Source organism: Sinohyriopsis cumingii, unplaced genomic scaffold (genome assembly GCF_028554795.1).
Source record: "Sinohyriopsis cumingii isolate HCF-2022 unplaced genomic scaffold, ASM2855479v2 utg001621l, whole genome shotgun sequence".
NCBI classification, from domain to species: Eukaryota; Metazoa; Mollusca; class Bivalvia; order Unionida; family Unionidae; genus Sinohyriopsis; species Sinohyriopsis cumingii.
In genome coordinates this window covers 1049522-1063440 of record NW_028316027.1, presented here as the reverse complement: position 1 = coordinate 1063440, position 13919 = coordinate 1049522, and positions in this window count along the sequence as shown.

Below are 13919 nucleotides of genomic sequence, written 5' to 3'. Positions count from 1 at the left end.
ACTTAGAATTACAAATATTCAGTCATATGCTATAATCAATTCTACTTCACGGGCGTGTAATCTACCATTTTAAAATACCAAACTTATTTCGAATTTTAATTATTCGTTATAACATGCAAGATACGTAATCGTGATATATATATATATATATATATATATATATATATATATATATATATATATATATATATATATATATATATATATATATATATACATATATATATATATATATATATATATAGACAGAGAGAGAGATAGAGAGAGAAAGAGAGAGAGAGATAGCATATATGTATAGTATGTACGCTGTATCAATGATGTACCACGAGATGTATACATTTTTCATTAAAAGGAAATATATATTTGCTCTTTAAATGGAGTTAAGATTTATTTCATGCAGCTGTGTATGGAACTAATGAATGAACTCCTCACATCCCCGAGAGTGATCGCTATAAAATGTAGTTATGTGCCTTTTGTAGCCATTCACAATCACCATTGCATATTGATACGTTGCTTGTTTTCTTTTTCTAGTTTCTAATTTTGTTCGCATTGATTACATCAATATAATACAAACTTATTATTTAAACATGAAAGATGGTTTTAATAATAAAAGTAGAGCAATACAAACACTTGGTTAGCCACGCCATTCACATGTACGCTAAGTCATTCACCTACGGGCTCATGGAAATTAATATGGAAAAGAAACTAAGCAAAATGACGAACCAGCAATAGGTAATTAAAATATTTTAATATATTTACAGTTGATCTAAGTCATTATTCTGCTTTAGTAACAGCACCACTAACCACAAACTCTTTCTTTCTCTCTATATATATGTTCGGTACGACTTTATACTTTAAAAATCGATTTGTGTTCATTAAATTTTTAAAAATGTCCAAAGGCATCTCTCTCCCTCCCTCCCTCTCTCTCTCTCTCTCTCTCTCTCTCTCTCTCTCTCTCTCTATCTCTCTCTCTCTCTCTCTCTCTCTCTCTCTCTCTCTCATCCTTTGGTCGGCTTGACTTAACTATTTACCGTCATTCATAAGTAGAGATATATCGTGGGATGACACAAACTCAAATCCCGTAAGTTCTTCATTTCATAGATTTTAGCCCGTATCTTCCTACGATGGTCGAAAGAGAGAGAGAGGTCGAGAGGTCTTTGAACATTTTTTAAATTTAATTAACATAAATCGATTTTTAGAATATTATCGTATGTTTAAGAAACAAAAACAAAACATTAAATACATTACAGTAGCCGAGGAATTTACTGTATAATGTCGACGTGGTTTGAAACTTTGTATCATTGTTAAACACTGTAGATAAATCCCAAGAAAAGTGCACACGTATCGGTACGTCGAAACATATCCTTGTAGGTTACCTGATGTAATATCTATTTCAAGGTTTAAATCCAGCCCAAATTTCTTTTATCTCTCACTGCTCATTTATGGATAGTTTGTCCGTTTTTCATGAGAGGGCAGGAAGAACATAAATCAGAAAGGATTGTGACGAAAATGCCATATTAAATTCATTTAGAAAAAGACGAAGATTATTAAGACTTTTTTTCTATTTTTTCATACGTCGCTAATGATCAATGTGTGAAAATTCATCATTGATCTAAACTCAACTGCGGACGTTCGCTAGAATGTTTATATATGCGTCTTATTGCGCCATGGGCGGATCACAATTTCATATACCGATAGTATTCGTATAATAAATTGCTTGATACCAACACTTTAAATGCCATGTTATTTTTGTTGTGCTTCCTTATTCACTTATTCTGATGTTACTCTGTGTCTGGTGAGGTAATTCCAAATCGACCAAAGTGTAAAAGATAGAAAGAGCCTCAGTTATGTTAAACCTAAGAGGAGCAGAATAATCCTGGGGAACAACCAAACATAAAACAGCAAATTTCACATTGGTAATGATGCTTCGGTTGATGATAGGTGGACAGCGTTAGAGTTGATAACACGTTGTTTTAACTGGTATAGGCACATAAAAAAGCAGGTTTGATGAACAGTATATGTGGCAACTGTGAGTAGGCTTCAGGCTACAAAGCGACTAATGGATGTAAGTAAAATGATAATGCGTACTTGAGGATGACTGCTAGGTTTAATTCAGCTATGAAAACCTGGTTTCCATAGACAAAGTCAGCTAACGTAGCTTTTAAACAAATCTCTTAATGCGTGGCAGTTACATTTCTAATCAAATTTTAAATTTCGCTTTACATTTCGTATCCCTCCTAATTTGTATATATCCATTAAATGCAGAACAAACGTAGAATGTGCTGTTTTGTTAAAATTGATGATTCTCTGTTTCAGATTTCTAGAAACATATTTAATAAAACAGGGCAAAAGGCTTTCTGACAGCTCGACTATTCAGCTCCCTTATATTATATTCATGCATCTGTGTTGTGCTGCTATCGTTCATAATGCATCGATCAACAGTCTGTGTTTTCACCTAATATCACAAACCACTTAATCATTTTCAACCAATCTTGGTAGGCAGGATCCTAGTGTGAAGTCCATTCTGTGTATGTATCTAATGGCCACAGAACAAACTAGCTTATAGAATGACAGTTTGATAGTCGTCCGTTTGACGGTATAAGCGTGTTATCACTACTCTTCTTAAAATATGAATTGCGATGAAACTTTTTATTCATATTTATTCCAATGCAATCCTAAATGAAAATATGTTAACAAGAGTAGTCATCTTGAAAATGTTATGCTTAATGGCTGGTAATATTTTCAAGGATTTAACTTGCTAAAAGACTGACACCTTATGATGTCAACCATCATGAGAGTATTACTATCACTTTGTCCCAAAAGAAAGTCATAATGACATGGCCTTTGCACCAAATGACACCTTACGATGCATTGTTGATCTCTAATGAAAATTTTAAAAACATTCATACACTGACTATCAACGTCTTAAAAATATGTTATTGTTTATCATCCAGAATAAATTACATTATCAATATGTGGTTTGTGTCTATCTGGTCTGAATTGAAAATGGTTTAATCTTACTAATGATCATTCTCCTTAATGTATGGCAGAATAGGGTAGCCGCTTACAAACAAGATTTCAGGCCCTAATTTCTTTATATATTCGCATTCACAATGTTATAAGTTTAGAGCCTATTTATTATTTTAGAGTGCAGTGCAAATTCTGCTTTTTGTAGCAGTAAAAACCTCATAAGGTTTGAGCAAAGTGCAGAAATTTTTTCCTAGAGGCCATACAGAGAGAGAGAGAGAGAGAGAGAGAGAGAGAGTATATTACAGAGATGAGGATTCTGTTTATTCTCTCAACCATATGTAATTAAAGTTTGCTGTTAATATGCAGTTTACAGTGGCCGTTTATCTCTCTCTCTCTCTCTCTCTCTCTCTCTCTCTATATATATATATATATATATATATATATATATATATATAACAAGAAGTAAGGTAAATAGTCAAATTATACAGAATTCTTATATATGTATGGCATGGATGAGTATGCAATAGTCAGCAAGTATTGTCACTAGTTGTCTGAGACAAGTATGTCATATCTCCAATTTAATTTTAAATCTCCAATTCCAATACGGCAGCAAGAGGCAAATGACTTGAAACAAGGACATCACATTCAAAGCATTTATGCTAAAAATATGAATTTATTTCATTATATAAGAAAAGAAATTCTAAGAGATGAAATTTATGTTTTATATGTAAACATAAAGAACATTTCCATACAATTATGAGATGTTTTATTTCGACAGATATCAAACTGGACACTACATTTTTTATTTTTATAACCGTATTCATCCGTATATGAAACGATATTTATAGTACAGTAAAGATGACTGATTGAATTAGACATCACACTCCTTTGGTAGCAATTATACAAATATAATATATTGAATATAAATAACATTGCTACCGCTGCCAGTAAGCAGCTCATTTGGTTGTATTAATACTGCTACAGTACAGTACTAAAAGTGCTTGATACATTTGGATATGAAATTAATGTAGCAGTTTAAAAGATTAATACAAATTTTTACATGTATCTTCTACAGATGTGATTGTTTTCTGTTAGAAGAATAAGACACCCCCAAGCACATAATTTTCTAAACATTTTGTAAAGATTTTAAGGCTAGTCATAGCATCCATCACCCCCACCACACAACATATGCATCTTCTTTTGTCTGTTATCATTATTTTATCCTGTTTAAAATATAAGCTAATATTGTCATGGCATCAAAAATATCAGCACGATACAACTATGCAATAAAGCAAAATAAATAAATTAAAAAATATACAGTCCTATGTTAACTTTTCATTGGAAATATAAGAGAAAAAAGTTTAATTTAACAGGCATTCATAAAATCAATATTGTTAGATGAATTAGTCTGAAACAAAAATTATCATACAGGTATACAATTATAAGGAACAGATACCAGAATTGTCTTTTTACATTGTTCTTATAGATTTATTGGCCAGTCCTTTTCGTTTTTCTCTTTCACGTGAATAAAACATGAATGAAGACAAGCTTTTCACACAATCTGGCTTTTGGATTGGACATACTCTCATCATTGCAAGTTCTGTTGAATTAAAACTGTAAATTCTGGATTGGCGAAGACCCATTACCTTTTGTGTACCACATACATTTGTAAATTATGACCCAAGAACAGTCAGGTTATATTCCCTAATGGTTGAGTCAATACTGTACAAAAATGCTCACTTTTTGATGAATTTATTTTGTGGGCAATAAAAACAAGTTGTTTTCACTTGCTGTGAGTAACAAACCATGAAAAGGATTATATTTTATTTGGTAATTTGTTATTTATGATACTTGGACATTCACAAAACTATTACATTTATGAACCTGAGATGAAATTGTAAATTTGGCCTCTTATCCCTAATGTATGTGTCTTGGACCAATATATAAGGTAAATTCCATAATTTAAATGTCTTAATCACTCAGCAGAAAGAGAGAGCGAGAGAGAGAGAGGGAGCGAGAGGGAGATTCATAAGTTAGTTTCTTCACATAATAATAGAAACCACTAGCCAATTTCTGACTGCAGTTGTAACATATCTGATCAGAAAGTAACCGCTACTTTATAAGCATGCAAGTCATTTTAATGTGAGTTATAGGCCCCCAAGTACTAGTATTCCTCAGAGAAGACACAAGACTGGGTTTTATAAATTAAAGCCACACAAGTACCAGTTTGTTACGTTTTGAAAAATGGGGTCATTATGAGAAAATGGAGACACCTGATGTACCTGCTGGTGATGAGTGGTCAGTGAGCAATCAAATTGTTGTTCCTAAGTCATTTAGACAGAAAATGCATAGTCTAGCACATACAATTTCTTAAGCTGGTCATTTTGGTGTCAATAAATATTATCACAAGATCCTGAGTCATTTTTATTTGCTGAAAATTAAAGGTGATATTTATAAGTACCTTAGATCTTGTCCCACTTGTCAAATGGTAGAAAATCCCAGTCAGAAGATATATAAGGCACATCTGCAACCTATTCCTGCATTTGACCATTTGACAAGCCATTTAACAGTAAAATGGTAGACTGTCGGTTCTTTACCTAATACCAAATCAAGCAACCAATACTTGTTGACCATAATGTGCGACCTCAAGATTGCCATAGTCTATTCCTTTGACGAATATTGAAGCAAAAACTGTTCTAAAAGTTTAGGCAATGTAGTAGTGTAGTGGGTCTGTATAGCGTCAATGGGACTTGCCATGCAAAAAACGGTCCATCCACTCTGGGGACAATGGGAATTTATCATGGGCAATTTTAACATTGATGGGCCTGTATAGCGTCAAGGGAAAATGAACATGGGACTATATCGTGGGTCTCTATAGCGTCAAGGGAAAATTAACATGGGAATATATCGTGGGCCTGTATAGCGTCAAGGGAGATGGAGATAATACAGACAAGAGATAAACGCTGATAACACGTTTTAAAAACAATATTTGAGGCAAGAAAGTCATGTCTTTTTGAGACCAATGTGGGGCTCTTTAAAGGGCCTTTGGGTTCTTCTTCTTCTTCTACTTCTTCTATTTCCTCCACTTCTTCAGCCATTTCCTAACCTTTCCCACTATTCCAGTCTTCTTCTCCTTCTTTTGAGACTTTGGCAACCAGTCAGGGTGGCCCAATGCTCTGAATGTCTGTTGGATCTTGATCCAGTTCTTATTTCTTTGGTCAAAGTGCAATTTTTTCTTTATATAATATACAATCTTGATCCTTTCTTTCTTTTGACCATTTTTTTCTTAATCTTCTTCATCTCTACCTCCATCGCTTGTTTCTTTATTTATTCTCCTTTTTTCAGCCTGTCCAGACCCCTCTTCACATAAGACAACTCTGTTACATACAACATATATTCCATAAAGCACTTGACTTGGCTCACATTGTCAAGTGATTGCTTTAAGCTTCACACTCTGACATAGGGAGGATTAATCAAGCCTCTCAACCTATTTTCCTCCTCTTATATCATCCCTTCTACCATCTGTTTGGCTGCTTTTAGACGATTAGTATAGTCCAGACACTCTTGTATCTTCCATTCTTTCTCTATCTTTTCCACTACATTTATATTCATCAAATTGTTGAATAACTCCGTCGCGGCCACCATCATCGTTTTCTTTATTCAGTAGAATAGTGCGAACAACGGACGCTTGAGTTTTATATCTAAAGCACGGACGTGAAGGAAAACATCCCTTATGTTTTCTCTTCTCATATTATTTAATATCCACACAAATATAAACAGACAAAAACCTAACCTCATTATATATTATCCATATATGCGAAGAAGCCAAATCAAACCCCCAAATCTACCCACCACACACGATTAAAAGCTAAAAACATAACCACAATCTACTATCCACACACGCGGAGATGCCAAATCAAACCCAAAATATACTATCCACACACGCCAAGAAGCAGAAACAAACCCACCATTTACTATCCACACACGTGGAAATGCCAAATCAAACCCAAAATCTACCATCCACACACGCCAAGAAGCAGAAACAAACCCATAATATACTATCTACACACGGGAAGCAAAAAAAACATAACCACATTCTACTATCCACACACGCAAATCAGCGAAAACATTACCATAATCTACTATCCACACACGGGAAGCATCAAAAACATAACCACAATCTACTATTCACACACGCGAAGCAGCAAAAACATTACCACAATCTACTATTCACACACGCGAAGCAGTAAAAAAAAACAAAACCCAAACATATCATCCACACAGAAGGCAATGTTTAATAACCACACACTCTACTATTAACACATATATACGTGATAGCTTACAAACCCGAATAATCTACCATCCACACAAACATACGTGACGCTTACAAACACACACACACACACACACACACACATACACACACAAAATCATACCAGGAAAAGGGGTGCGTGTTTATAATCACACTACTTCACATTCACACATTGGCAAATCGAATTTTTTTCTTTTTTAGTGCTTTGGTTAGCCCTGAAAAGGGCTGTTTTTCTGGTACTTCAGAGGCACCTGGTTAATGACGGCACCTTCCGAGTCTGGCACCACAGACACAACGTCTACTCCAGTCATTCACCCAGTTCACTCTTGTAGTTGGGAGTGCAGAGGCTTGATGGTTAGCCTCAGCACCCCAATCTTCAGTTTCTGGGATTCTGAAGATTTCCCTCTCTCTTCTTCTTCTATGCCACACCCAAGGATGCCGTCATTGCCGTGGCTTCTGCTCTCTCCCCAATTCCTCCTCCAAGTCTTGTATTTGGGGGACAGCAGCTCTTGGTTCCGGCTGTGGTTGTTCTTGACGTTCTTGTTGTGGCTGTGGTGCAGCTAGTGGCTGTGGTGCAGCCATTGTCTGTGGAGGTTCCCTTACCATAGGCTTCACCTTACAAACTTGGTCTCATGATTCGGTGGTCCAGTTTGGCAAGTAATCTTTTGTCGAAAGAGCATTTGGTTTTGCCAATGCGCACCCAATCTCCCACAGCCAACACATCACCTTTCGTTAGGAAAGGCACCGTCGGGGACGTACCAAACAGGCGATCAGAAACCAACACTTCGTTGTCGGGAGTCACCTCTTGCGGGGCACCTCGCATGCTTCGAAGGTAACATTGGTTGTACGCTTGCACAGGTACGGTAAGATGTTAATGTACATGAGAGTGTGATGATGCGTAAAATATTTCCACATGCGTTCTTTCAAGGTACGTTGAAAACGTTCCACGATGCTGGCTTTGGTTTCAGGATTTTCGGTGGTAAAACAATGAATATCAGGTTTCTTTAATTCATTTGGAAAGCTTGGTTCAGAAAGTCGGTGCCTTTGTCCGTTTGCTATTGAAGACGGTGACGACCACTTTGTGTCAACACCAGTTGTAGGGCTCGCACTAACTCTTTGCTCGATTTGGAAGTCAATGGCACGACCCAGGCAAATTTGGAAAAAACGTCGATGACACAAAACAAATATTTGTAGCCCGGACTGTAGCTGGCCAAATGAAAGACATCGGCTAAATCGGCTTGTCATTGACGATCGATGCCTTCCATTTGGGCGCGACTTCTGGAAAACTTACGTCGAATGGGTTTGTGCAAAGTGTAGGTAGTTTGTTCTTGTAACCGTCGTTGCACTTGAGGTAAACGGAGACTTTTCAGCCGGGTTTTGGCAGCACGATACAACTTATGAACTCCTCCTTAACCTGCAGGGTTGGCTGGGTCGTAATAAATGCTGACTGCACCTTCTCCATTTTATTGTTTGTTAATAAGTCACCCACTCTTCGCTGATGCTACTTTGGACGGGACGAAAGCGTGGTTTGGAAACGGATGTACGTGTCCGATGGGCCACGGGCGTAGAAGTCGAAGATAAAGGTGGAGGTGGTGATGGAATGGTTTGGGGCTTCTTTCATTCTTTTACTTCTGGTTTCCATTCTTTCTTTTTCACTTCTGTCGAAGGAGGAGTGGACATCATCTTTTCAACCCAGGCTTTCATTTCTCCTCGTTGGGATGTGGGGGAAGGGGTCAACAAGGACGCTGCAATCTGACTAGAAATGGAAGCTGCTGACGGTGTTTGAAAAAACGTCTCGTATCTCTTCTTCCTCAGGCTTTCGTGGTGTGGCATCTCTAATGGCCACTGGGGATGGTGGTGGTGTGGGGGATGGACTTTTCATCAAGGTCCTGAACTCTTTCAGACTGGGTACAGCTGTTTCATCTAAAGCTTCCTGGTGAAAGAGTTGCAATCGTTGCAAGAGTTGACCGTACTTTTGCGATTTTTCTGTTTCGGACAAATCGTTGCGATCCATCAATGACTGAAATTCGTGTTGTAACTTGGACATCTCGCTCAAATGGGGATTGGGAGTCAAATGCGGGGTCCGTTGTTCTTGCCAACGATAGTATTCCATCCATCATTTGTAAGGCGCTAAAACTAATTTTCGTCCTTCCATTCTATGTCAAGGGTCCCGTCTGAGATCTAGGGCCTCCAGAAGTCCTTTTAATCTTTCTCCTACGAGTCCTCCCAGCATGGTTCCCAAGACTCCTTTCAGCAAAAGTCCTACAACAGACAGCATGTCCCCATGTTTGACTAAACGAGGACGCAGTCCTTTCCTTTTCTTTTCTTTGGGTTTAGATTAGGGATTTGTTTGGGGGTGACATCTTGAGTCTTCAGGAGCTCAATAAAACACTGATGCCCATATTTTGTCTCAGGCCTTTTTTATACTGGAACGCGTCGCCACTGATTGTCTTTACGTCGTTACAACTTAAGGACAGGCATCACACGTCATGCAGGGGTTCGCAACGGACTAAATCGAGCCAGTTCTTGCTTGGACAAGTCCAGTAAACTCTGTAACATGCCCGATCTCTCTTGGACTTTGATTTTTGGAGCAGGTACTTTGTGAGCAGCTGCCACTGCCACTATAGAGGAAGGTGTCCTCCACTATAGAGAAGTTCTTGGAGACACGGGCATCCATGGTGTCATTACGAATGAACCTGAGGCTACCGGAGACCCGGTCACCGTCGTTGCAGGTCGTGGTTTGCGAATGAAAGGTTGCGTCCTGGCCGAAGTGCCTCTCTTGCGGGTAGAAGCTGTTTTCTGTGGGCTTTTTTTTTCTGTGGACTTTTCTTTTTCTGGGGTTGTGACCTGGTCTTGACACCGTTGCTCTTTTTCTTCTTGGGACTTTGTTTGGCTCTTTTGGGAGTGGCTTATTTCTTGGGGAGAACTTTGGCGGCATTAGGATCCCTACTTAAGAGGGAGCGAATGATGACACCTCCTAGAGTACCGCTTCCTCCAGGTTTCAAAATGATTTGCTTTCTGGTTTGAGTGTCGATGCAGGGATCGGCCAGTTGGGTCAAGGCTACTTTGTTTCCATCAAAAATTCGTTTGGTTTGATGAGGAATCTGAATGATACCTTGCATTAATTGACGGGCTTTCACCGTAAACCATCGTAAGACTTCTCTGAGACTGGCTTCTAAGACACGAGCACGTATGTGTGGATTTTTTTCGCGACTGATGCCATACAAGGCACGAATCAATTTGACGGGAAGATGAGACTGAAGGGATGTCATGTTGACACTATATGAGACAGACGATAAGTGTCTGAGGTTTTTATAGATTTGTATGGGGTCAAGTCGAGGACGGAGACGTGTACAGGACAGGCCGTCCGTCTTGACACCAGTGGTGAAACACATTGGTACGAAATCGCAAATAATCGGGAGTAGTGGGTTTCAAATCGATGAGTAAATAAGCGTGTCGAGTTTGAGTGGCATCGTCGTAAGATTGAGTGTGCCAAGGCGTTCCTAACTGTTTGGCTAAGACTTGCACTTGCGAATTATCTCGATGGTTTTTAAACAAGAGCACCTAATGAGCACTGAGAGTGATGGTACGATGGGCTTTACTTTGTTGAAACAAATTTTGAGTGATGTAAACAACACTAGCATTACGATGATGCCCTGTGCGCGTAAACCACAGTTTAATATCTTTTTCCTCTTCTCCTAACATGTCGTCGAAAATGACCAGATGGGTTTGACGGTGGTCACATACTATTCCATCGTCTTCGTTTGGAATGCATTGGGAAGCCGCACTCGCTTCTGGTACACGATTTGATAGACTTTTTCCAAGGGTTGACTGACAATTTGGTGAGTGGGTAAACGTACAATCTTGTTCGGGCGGTGAGTGGTCACCTTAAAGTTTTCATCCCCTCCAGACTTCAAGGCTTCTTTCAATACCCCAAATTTGACTACTTGACTGATATGATAATTGAGAGTCAGTCCTTTCACTTTACACTCGGTGTACACTTCTCCTTGTCTGTCCCGGTATTCGTAGCCGTAATTTTTAGGCAGAGACTAGCGAAATTTAAAATCTTCTCATCGGAGTGCTCGTCTGTCCAGGTTCCTAAACGGTTTCCTTCGATGTCATGGTGACGTTGACCTGGGCGATCGATGTAGATGCAATTATCCGTGTCAAGGTACAGGACACGATCCCCTAACAGTTCTAAATCTTCTAACAATTTTAAGCGAGCATGGGCTGTCACATAAGCAGCAATGATGACATTTCCAAATTTGTCGGCTTGTGCAAAGTCCAGATCTTCTTCGTAATTGACTAAGATCAAATCCTTACGAACGACGTCCACGTGTTTCATGAATTTGGTTTTGCCGTGAATTATCTGGAAGTAGCGGGAAGGTCCTGTCAAATATTCTGTCTTGGGTAAACACGGTCATTGTGACATTTTGCTCCACAAGCAATTAAACAAAATATTTACAAACGATCGACTGTCTTCGTTTTTCTCGATGTTGTCCAATGGGATGCCTTCTTGTTCCCAGTATTTCTCTGTGAATGTCTTTTTATCTTCGGGTGTGTGACACCAGGAAGGATAGCCACTGGCTACTTGTTTCATTTTCAAAAAGGCATCCACGTAGTCTGCGAAAATGCCTTTCTGAGTTGATTGACCCTTTGGTATTTTATGTCTTGGGAAAGTGGTAAATTTCTTACACTTCTAACAGTAGGTATCCCAAGTCCAGACCTTTGAACAATTCCACTCTGACCCACGTTTCCGTCAAGGCGCGTTTTTCCTGGGTGTGCTGACAAAGCTGGTATTGGTTGAATGTTGAGGCACAAGTACGGCACAAGGGAAGCATCAGTTTGCCTTGGCAATGGTGAGGTAACACGGGACGGTACATGTTGGTATGAGGCAAGACTTTGCACTTGATCAATCCTTCGTATTGTCGAATGTGGTCCAGGTCGATGTGTTCCGTCAGCAATTGCGGGTGCCCTGCAGGAAAGCGACAATATTTGCACAAGTAAGGATACAGTGAGCACACGTCCAATTATTTGATTTCTTCTTGTTTCTCTTCGTCTCTTTCATTGTTCATATACAGAACCTCAACATTTGAATGTATTTATATAAAATAACAACCAAAAAAAAAACGCTTTAAAACTGGTTTTCATCATTTAAAACTTCTGTCTCTAAAAGTGGAAATACCCAGAGACAAAAGATGTTAGAGGAAATTTTCCTGTATTATCTATTAACAATGAAAATTAAATATTGGAAAACAAATATACACTAAATCGAATCTTTCTAATTGCAAGTAAATATTTTTTTCATGATACGATCATGATTTTCCTCAGTTTGATTATTACTATTTTGCGTCAAAGTATTTTCCAAAATGAAGATCGTGATGAGAATAAGAACACCTTTAAGGAATGCTTAATTTTTTTAATGTCACTTTACCTATAAACATTTTTTTTTATTATGTGCTATTGATGTTGGTCTGAAATATTTTATTTTCGCGGGAGCTTATGTACAAGAGTATCACAGGAAAAGATAGACGTCTGTTAGGTGCGTTAAAATGGGTGACGTCCAATACAATCCTTACAACCAGGGCTCGTCTGATGAAAGATCGTTAATAGGAGTACAAGAGAATATATCATTCATTTCTGATCCTTACTAAAAAATGAATGTTTCCAAAGTAATTAGAGATATCACTAAGAAGTAGATTTCTTAAACGGTGAAGGAAAATACTTTTAAGTGCCTCAAAACTGGGGTTGAAATGATGGACCACTTTGCTGTATTGTATGCGTTCTTGTTTCCGTAAGGTGCTATAAATCACATAGTTTTCGAGACGATTAAAACTATGTTGCTAACGTATCCCTTATAAAAATGGACTGAAAGATTTATCGACAGAAAATGAATGTCGTAAAGCTCCGTGGGAAGCATTCATTGTTTCTGGTAAAGGAAAAACTTTAAAAGTTTAGAGCGCCGACTGTTCTCATAATGCTATGCTAATCTCTGTTATGTCATTATGACAACAGATGGCGGCACGAGTTGGACAACAGAAGACGATGCTGATAAAACTAAGTATTTACATTACTGCAAGGCCAAATCTGTATGGAAACAATAGTTTACCATCAGTTAATAAAGTGATTTGAAACCAATTTCACATTTGCTCTAAAGTTCAAACTTTGCTTGACAGATACCTAGATTGCATTACCGAAACGGATACAAAGCGCCCTATGTTTTGTCGCACAAGATTCAGTTCTTACTCCGGCAATATACACATACTAAATAAAGGCATTTATTCACTAACCCTATGTTAGAGTTTCTTTTAGACGATGCTGTAAGATGTCAGGTTATAAAATAATTAAACTAGTGTGCAGAACTCGAGAACGACTTTGGAATTCAGGTTACAAAATAAAGACTTGCGACTGTAATTGTATGCAGAAACATGAGAAACCTTTAATATATTAACGGCAGCAATGCTGTGGAACATTCTTAACAGTTCCATTGTGGTTATTAAAAATCAGTATTAGTTATACAGGACCATGACACTGACATCAGTAAATACCACAAACACAACATATGTAAGGCAAACCAGATACCGGGTCTTGTTAAGAAGAACGTACTAGATCATATTATTAACCTATCTAGGGAAGG